The following is an 8,781-nucleotide window of genomic DNA, read 5'->3' as shown; positions in this document are numbered from 1 at the left end:
CTAAGGAATCTCCATCCTACTTTCCAGAGTGGCTGCACCAATTTGCAACCCCACCAGCAATGTACCTTTTTCCCCACATCCTTGCCAGCACCTATTGCTTGTATTGTTGATAATAGCCATTCTAATTGGAGAGAGTGAAATCTTCAGGTAGTTTTGATTTGCATTTCTCTAATTACTAGAGATGTTGAACATTTTTTCTTTTATTTGTTGATCAATTGTGTATTTTCTGTGAAGTGCCTGCTCAGTTCCTTAGCCCATTTATTGATGGGGTTATTTGTATTTTTGGTGTTAAATTTTCAATTTCTTTATAAGTTCTAGAGATTAGTGCTCTATCTGAAGTGCATGTGGTAAAGATTTTCTCCCACTGTTCACATTATTGATTGTTTCCTTTGCTGAGAAAAAGCTTTAGATATGGGAATGTAGCTCAGTGGTAAAGTACCTCTGGGTTCAATCCCCAGGACCAAAAACAAACCAAAGGAAAAGAAAAGAAAGAAAAAAATTACACATAGACTTGTACAGCTTGATTTATAATACCCCATACTGGAAATGCCCATTAATAGGTGAACAGACAAATTTTGTTATACACATAATGGTATCCATTAGACTGCTGTTCAGAAACAGCATGAATGAAACTTTTTAACTTTTTTTAGTTTCAATGGACACAGTACCTTTATTTTATCTATTTATATGTGGTGCTTAGTATTGAACCCAGTGCCTCACACATGCTAGGCAAGTGTTCTATCACTGAGCCACAAATACAGCTACATAAATGAATCTTTAAATAATTATGCTGAGAGAAAGAAACTAGACTCCCCCTCAAAAAAAGATAAATGATTCCATTTGCATAAAATTCTAGGAAATGCAACCAAAATTATTTATTTACTACTATTATTATTATTATGTAGCACTGTGAGTAGAGATTGACCCTAGGGCCTCTTATATGCTAGGCAAGCACTCTACGTCTGAGTTTCATCCCCAGCCCTAAAAGTGCAACCAATTTATAGTGACAGAGAGCAGTTTAGTGACTGCCCAAGGAGGGGAGCCATTAAGGAGGGATGGATTACACCAGGCCAAGAGGAAATTTGGACATGATGGATATTGTACATTCCGTATATGTGTAGGTTTTTTGTATACCAATTATATATGAATAAAGCTATAAAACATGCATATAAAACAACATACTTTGAGAGCACATTAAATAAGGCAGCATTAAACATATTTTTTTTGCTGTGCTGGGGATCAAACCAAGGGCCTTGTGCTTGCAAGGCAAGCACCCTACTGACTGAGCTATCTCCCCAGCCCCTAAACAAATTTTTAAGAGTTACTTGTAGATGAAGAAGGAATGAGTTTAGGGAGCAAAGATAAAAGGAATAGATGTAAGAGAGAGGCTCGAACACATCAGTAATGACAGTGTACTGGGAACCAAGGAGTATGTTGAACTCAACCCTTTGCACCTGAAGGATGAATGAATGATAAGGGAGCGAAGCATTAGCCAATGTAGGGCAGTGTGGGTTGGGCTGGTCTGCCTCCAAGGAGTTATTTCTCCTGATTCAAAGAGCTGATTGGTCGTGAGCAGGAGTGTGACCAAATTGAGCATGTAGGCAGGGACTCCTACAACTCCTACAATACCACACTCTCCTTTTTTCTGGTTTATTATTATTTTTCTCTCTCTTCATCCCATGGGACTAGAGTCACTCAATTCCTCTCTGTTCTGCTCTTCTCAAGCGCCAACGCATTCAGTAGTTGCCCTTCCCGGACTGGGGTACTTTAGAGAGTATTTCTCTAGGCTTGAACCAGTACTGTTAATGTTATTTATCAAAGAGGGCAGAGAAAGGCCCCTAAATGGCAGCAGGTCTAAGCTGTACTCTGTACAATCCCATGACTATCCTCATGGCCCATTCCTACTTGAACCTTCTCCAGGGCTCCTCTGGAGAATGCCTTGGTTCCCTCTGGTGTCTTAGACTTCTCCTTTTCTTCTTTTTCCTACTTTGGTATTGCCCCGCCTGTACTTCTTTCTGAGTAGGATGTGAACCCAGAGGTACTTTACCATGAGTTACATCCCGTCCTTCTTATTTTTTATTTTGGGACAGGATCTCGTTAAGTTGCTGAGTCCAGCCTCAAACTTGATATCCTCCTACCTCAGCCTCTCATCACTGGGATTACAGGTATGTGTCACCATGCCTAGCACCAAGTAGCTGGGATTATGGGCATGTGCCATTGCTCCTGGCTTTTCTGTTTTTCTTTTAAAGATGTGTTTTTCTGTTTTACTGATGAAGACAGTAAATGCAAGTGCTTCATCTACCATCTGGAATCTGAGGCCTCTGAACTGGGTCTTGAATGATGAGTGAAAAGTTTGCCAGGTGGTGTGTATTGGTGGGTGGCAGTGGTTGAAGGAAGAATATGGAGGAACATCAGGAATTAGAGGTCAAGGGAACAGTGTGTTCAGAGGCACAGAATAATCCTAGAGTGAAAAGCATTTGAGGAAGGCTGAGAAGTGTGTCAGAGCCTTCCTTCATACCTGTCAGCCTGCCAGAGCCAACAGACACTGAGTTTTTAACCAGAGATGCATGTTCCTCCAACACACAAAACACACAGTGGGTTTCTGTTAGAACTGTGGGCTGTGTCTCTCTTAAATGTCCCTGTTTATGAAGGAAGTTGCAAGCATGTTATTGCCAGATAGGGCAGAATGCAGAGAGCCTGCAGGTTTAGCAACTGCATATTCAGACATCAGAGTCATGACATTGGAGTCACTGAGGATAACTTCTCCAAACTACTAGGTAGAGACAGGAATTGCAGGCAGATCTTACACCTGTAGAAACAAGGGCAAGAGGCCAAATGAAAGGAGGCAGGAGATCACTTGGGGCCCTTTTTCTTTTAATTATTAAAATCTTTTTTATTTTTACTTTGTGTACTTGAGGCCTTTTGAGTTGTACTGAGTTTCAGTGGCAAGCAGCCTGGAAACCGTGGGAGGATTCCGGAAAGGGAGAGAGGGACCAGAGTGCCTTGAGGGAATCTTGGGTATGGGAGAATTATTTTAGATACCAAAGCAATTCAATGCATTTCTAGTCAACTTTTTAAACATCCCTCAAGGAATACTGATTTGTTTATAAAAGCAATCTTCATTTTGCAGAACAATTCCCCAGAGGAGTTTTTCAAATAACAAGGATTTATATTAGTACTTGATTTACACACAACCTACCAAGAATGGATTCTCTGTATATGACATAAATGTGTAATAATATCCCATCAGTGCTTCTCTGAATGCTTGGTTTTCAAAAACTGGTTTGCCACCCACAAGATGTTGTCTCCCAAGCTATCTTGAAGAGAAGAGTTTATGACAAGCCGACAAGCTGACTCAACACTCAAACTGATGTCACCAGATCAAAGTGAAAAACTTGTAACTCTCGTGATAACAATGTTTCCCTAATTCAATTGCCGTTGCAATGGTTCATTTTAAATCATACTATTTTATTCAATGATACAGGCTTTGGTGTATGTCAGTCACTATTCTGAGTACTTCACTAATGTTAATTTAATTGCCATCATTTAATTCTCATGGCAGCTGAGAAGGTAGTACAAAATATTCCTGTTTTGTAGTTGAGGAAACCAAGGTACAGAATGGTAAAGAAAACAGCCCTACAGTTTCAAATGAATTATAGGAGGGAGCAAGCATAACATTTCATGCACATCCAAAGAAGACATGGGTTAAGACAGGCTGAGAAATAGAGATTTAAGGTGAGGTGTGGCTGATGGTTTTTGAAGTTAATGACTAGGAATTTTTCATAATAGTTGTAAAGTCTTGTTGTCTATGTCCACGGCAGACATAGAGGCAGCACGGATTGAGGATGGAATATCCAGATTTGACTCACAGTTGGGCTCCCTACAGGTTATGTGATGTGGAGCAAGTCATTGGTTTTCTGTGGGCCTCGGGTACTCATCTGAGCAATGGGAAGTAGTAGATGTATTAGTTAGCTATTGCTTTGTAACAATCCAACCAAATGTTTAAACAGGATTTATTATTCTCTGGGTTTGTGAGTTGGTTGGTGGCTCTAATAAGCTTAGCTAGGCTTGGTGAGGCTCAAACATGTATTTGTAGTCATGTAGCTCCATGGTGACTTTCTCACCTGTGTAAGGGCCTGAGCAGTGGGAGCTATAAAGTTAATTTGCAAAGAGTACAAATATACAAAATATACAAAATACAAAGAGGGTGGACTATTGGTGTCATTTATGCAATCACTTTACCATAGAAGGGTCATAGGGGGCCCCAGACAACTGTATCTAAAAACCCAACCAGGGCTGGGGCGAAAGCTCAGTTGGTAGAGTGCTTGTCTCACAAGCACAAGGCCCTGGGTTCAAATCCCCAGCACCACAAAAAAAATAAATAAAAAAAATAAAATAAAGACCCAACCAGTGCTTTATAAATTTTAAGCACCCCACAGATGACAGTGCTTCTGAGTCTGGTATACTACCTCACATGTGGGGTTGTGAGTTTCTGTTTCTGCTGCTGCAGCAAAACATCTGAGACTGGGTAATTTATAAAGCATCAAAGTTTAGGGCTGGGGTTGTAGCTTAGTGGTAGAGCACTTGCCTAGCATGTGTGAGGCACTGGGTTCAATTCTCAGCACCACATATAAATAAATAAGTAAGCCAGGCATGGTGGCACATGCCTGTAATCCCAGCAGCTCGGGAGGTTGAGGTAGGAGGATTGCTTGTTCCCAAAACCAGCCTCAGCAATAGCAAGGCGCTAAGTAACTCAGTGAGACCATCTCTAAATAAAATACAAAATAGGGCTGGGGATGGGGCTCAGTGGTCGAGTACCCCTGAGTTCAATCCCCAGTACCCTAAATAAATAAATAAAATAAAGGTCCATTGACAATTAAAAACAAAAAAAAAAAAAATGAAAGTTTATGTCTTATAGCTCTAGAGACTAGGAAGACTAAGATCAAGGTGCTGGCAGATTCAGTCTGTTCTTTATTGCTAAGGGAGGACTTTGTTGCTGTGTTCTCACGTGGCAAAAAGGGCAGGTGCTATTCTCACATGGTTGAAGAGTGGAAGAGCAAAAGGGCATAAAGAGCAGCTGCCACTTCCCTCAAAACTCCCGCCCCCTTGCGATGCCAGGAATCAACCCAGAGCCTCCCGTGTGTTTAGAGGAGTGCTCTACCTTGGAGCTAGCGCTCAGTCCTAGCACCCCATTCCTGAGGCCCTTATCTCATGACCTAATCACCTTCCCCCAAAGTCCCACCTTCTAATGCCATCACCTTGATAATTAGGTTTCATTGTAGGCCCTTTGGAGGGCACATACATGCAAATCATGTAGCTGGGAGAGGACTGTGTCCCTCCCTATGCCTCCCCTCTAGTAGGTCCCTAGGGAAGGCTCACAGAAGTGAACGAAAAGGGAGAAGAAGAACAGTTACAGCTCCCACCCCCAGAGCAAAGCTTCAAAATCCTCTGCAATCTGAGCAGCTGCCTTCCCTTCTGCAAGCTCTCCTTCCCCTGGACAGCCCCACCCCCACCTCCAAGGGAACTTGGACAGGTATTACCTGTTTTTTCACTTGATAGTAGAAGACACATAGGATGACTTGCTCAAGGTCAGTGGCTAACCATGGAGGACCCTGGTCCTGCTCAGGGAACCCACCAGGGTTGGCTTGAACCACTGCAGGTCAGACTAACTCTTCCTTGCATGAACACCTGAGTGTAGGTGCATGCTGTTTGGGCTCCCAGAATGGTGTGGTGTGGCCTAATGTCACAGATGCCTTCCTGATAACACAGGTAAAACCTGGAAATCTCCCCCACTGAATCTTGGCAGGTTCCTACTCTTCCATTCCAGAGCCTCAGCCTCCAGCTTGCATCTCCCAACCCTCCTCCACACTGCCTTCCCAAAACACTGGTACGATTGCATCACATCTCTGCTTAAAATAAAGTGAGTTAACATTTATTGAGCCCTTACAATGGGTGAGGTACTGTTCTAAATTCTTTCCTGGAGCTGTGATAGAATACTTGCCTAACATGGGCAAGTGCCCCTGGGTTTGATTCCTGCACTGCAAAAACAAAACAAAACAAAAAGCTCTTTGACTCTAAGTTCTTTTTTGAATTATCTTGTTAAATGTTTACAACTGTGAGATACTCACTAGTTTTATCCCCATTTTGCAGGTAAGAAAACTAAGGCACAAGAGGTTAATATGACTGAAAGAGTAAGTGGTAGAATTAGGGTTTGAATTCAGGCTCTGGTTCCTGAGCTCAGGCTTCTTGGGCCAGAAAAATCCCTCTCTACAGGTCTCTATTTTTCTAGTTATAAATATTAACAATAATATCACTACTGATGATTAACATACATGGATTGCTAGGCCTGATCTGGCTGTGCTACATGTATTAACTCATTTGGTTCTTACGCTAGTACTGTGATGGCAAAACCAGATCTGGTTGTAAAATGAAATTACAGAAACATGGTAAGAGTCCAGTGCCTGAGGAAGGGGTCAGTTCCCCTTCCCTCTCTTAGCCTTTCTCCATGAAGGCTAAGACAAGTGCCATCTTGTCATTTCCACAACAGTACTAGAGTATTTGAGGTAGTGAAATTATCTTCATTTTATAGGTAAGGAAGCTGAGGAGCAGAAAGTCGTACGAGGATGGATTACTGAGTAGTCCAGCTCTGAGTCAAGCTCCACACCACCGTGCTGACTTCCCTGAAAGCTGTTCAGCCCAAGGGCCAGAATTCAAGGTTCTTTGGGTTATGCAGTATGATCTCTGCATTTTCCACCAAATCCATCTTTTATTTTGTTTCTTGGTCTATAAACACTTTTCTTCTTCCCAATCAGATCTCAAGATCCGCAAGGCAGTTTTTTTTTTTTTTTTTTTTTTTTAAAAGTCTGATTTGCTTCAGTTTCCCCAGTTCACAGAAAGGAGAACTATTATTTTGTAGCAGGGGTCCATGATGTCTGTCTAATCAAACCACAGGATGTGAAAAGGTGAAATGTCCCAGGATGTCTCTACAGGAATGCAGTGGCCACCCACCACAAGTTGAACACGAGACAGTTGCTCAAGTACTTGCTCTATGGGCCTGCAAACCACTCCTACCCCCTGATCCTTTGTAAAGTAAATCCGATTTAATATGGCCCCAGGGAGCTTACGCTTAGGGAAGCCATTATTACAGCAAACACAAGTGAATGCTTTGTAAATGAAGTCCCTAAATTAGGAAATCTTGGCCCTACTCACAAATTACAAACTTGGCAATTAAGCCTCAGAAATGGCCAGAGTTTCCCTACAACTGTAATCTTATTTTCCCCTTCATGAGACGGAGAGAGGATCTAGAAAAATGCTTTTTATTTCACAAAAGGGAAAATTGAGTTACTTACTCAAGGTCACCCAGTGAAGGGTGTATTAGGGGACAGAATTCTGTTCTTTCAGTCAGGAGATGGGGTGAGGTGAGCTCGGGAGGCTCACTCTGGATTGAGGTTTCCATCATCTGCATTTGTCAGTTTCCCTCTTCTAGAGAAATTAAAGTTCAGGGATTTGAAATTTATAATCAAGCCAGGCATGATGTGATGCAAGCCTGTAATTCTAGCAACTCAGGAGACTGAAGCAGGAGGATCACAAGTTTGAGGCCAGTCTTGACAACTTAGTTATACTCTGTCTCAAAACAAACAAACGAACAAACAAAAATTGTGGGGGGTGGCTGGGGATGTGATTCAGTGGTAGAGTATCCTTGGGTTAAATCCCCAATACTGGGGAAAAAAAAATTATAATCAGCCATCAGTGCTGAGTAGAAACTCAGAAGCATTTACTCTGGACCTAAGGTTTAGAAACACAAGTCTTTGGTCCTCTCTAGAATATGCCCAAGACCCTGACTCAAGGTCATCAGGTCAGCATTCTTTCAAAAACATTCAGTGGTAGAACTCTTGCCTAGAATGTACAGGGCCCTGGGTTCAGTCCTCAGTATCAGAAAACATACAAACAAACAAACAAATGATTCTGTTCAGAAACATTCAGAGCTTGCACAGAGGGGACTTTCACTCAGTGAACATGTATGGGATGCTTCTAGTGCTGCTCGTGTGCTCCTTTTGGGTGGACATGCTACCTCTTCTATGAAGTGACAGCTCAAGAGACTCCTGTGCTCACCACGGCCAATGAAAACCCAAGGAAAGAGTCAAGATTGAGAACAGTGATCATATTAATCAGAAAGTGGTAGGGCAGGATGGTTCTGTGGTGCAATTTAAGATTAAGAAGCACACACCAGTGAGTAAACCAGTGAAGGCCCATTGTGAATGACAGGATTGTCAATGAGGCAGATCAGAGTCTGATCTGATGTACAGTCATCAATGAAATGGATAGGTCTGCAGGTTGGAAATGGAGAGTGGAGATGCAATTGATGTGTTCCAGCAACAGACAGGAGGCTATCTACTAAGAAGGGAGTCTGCTGCTTTCCTCCAGGGCCTAGCTCTTATGGATCAAGCATATACCCTCAGAAAAAGCAATTTGGTTCCACTTCCTCCTGACCCCTGAAGTATTATATAGTCTTTCATTTTATCCTTTCCCATTTTTATTAATTTATTTTTTTTGGTGTTGGGGATTGAACCAGGGGTGTTTAACCAATAAGCAACCTCCCCAGCCCTTTTCATATTTTATTTTGAGATAGGATCTTAGGACCTCGATAAATTACTGAGGCTGACTTTGAACTCGAAATCCTTTTGTCTCAGCCTTTTGTCACTGGGATTAAAGGTGTGTGCCACTGCTCCTGGCCCCATTTCTTTATTTTAGATAAAGTAACTAGTAACTGGTATGTGTGTA

Source organism: Sciurus carolinensis, chromosome 1 (assembly GCF_902686445.1).
Source record: "Sciurus carolinensis chromosome 1, mSciCar1.2, whole genome shotgun sequence".
Classification (NCBI taxonomy): Eukaryota; Metazoa; Chordata; class Mammalia; order Rodentia; family Sciuridae; genus Sciurus; species Sciurus carolinensis.
This window is presented reverse-complemented; position numbering follows the sequence as displayed.